We start from the raw sequence: 940 nt of genomic DNA, 5'->3' as shown, positions 1-940 counted from the left end.
GTGGACAGAAGAAGATGAAAAGCGACAGTGAACGAATAAAGAGATACTGGAAGGAAAACAAGAAAAAAATGAAATAAGTTTAAAACAGTTCCTAAACTGGCCACCACGAATTTTCTGCTTTTTAAAAAAGTTAGCGCTTCCAAAAACGAAGGGAGCGTATGCAGCATCACGTGAATATAGTGGACACTTAGCATAGTAACTATTACTCTCGAAAGCCAGCAGCACCACGCTTGGCTGGGGGAACGGCGGCTGGAGTTAGTGACTATTTTACGGAATAGCCAGCCGCGCCAAGTCGTTATAACTTTGCGAGCCTCAACTGCCGCGGGGCTTTCCGCGTTGCTATATCGACATCTAACAAACGATGTTGCGCTAATATTATTGTCAGTTCATAGGCTCATTATTTTTTGGTACCCAGCATGTTTTAAGCACCTACAGACTACTATCTGGCCTCCATACCCAGGAGCAGTCGCTTCGAATCCTGGAAGTGACAAATTTTCATCACCGATGTTTGGTTAGCAAGATAGAGTGCGATGGTGGGATACGTTTACAGATCACCATTTACATTCGAATAACGTGTGTTACATTGCAAACTTCTCCACAGTACCTTGGGTAGCGAGAGCATGGAAAGTAATGTTACGATCGGCGACTACCAGAAATATGCACCAGATGTCAGTGCGACACACTCACATTTTTCCCAATGCTCACAGAATGAGTATCTTGCTGACACTAAGATACTAAGTCTCAGTAGAGACTCCTCGAGTCTATGACTCCTTGTTCTTACATGTAGCTCCAAGCACCAAGGAGAAATTGCTATATGGGCACATGTACGGTAAGCTAAGACTTTAATACTTTCAATAACTTGGTGAAACCTCCAAAGAGTTGTAATCCATGCGTTCCTGGAGATTCCTGTGGGGTAGTATACAAGCTTCTAGGAATTGTA

This window comes from Schistocerca nitens, chromosome 3 (genome assembly GCF_023898315.1).
Source record: "Schistocerca nitens isolate TAMUIC-IGC-003100 chromosome 3, iqSchNite1.1, whole genome shotgun sequence".
Classification (NCBI taxonomy): Eukaryota; Metazoa; Arthropoda; class Insecta; order Orthoptera; family Acrididae; genus Schistocerca; species Schistocerca nitens.
Note: the sequence above shows the minus strand (reverse complement) of the source record.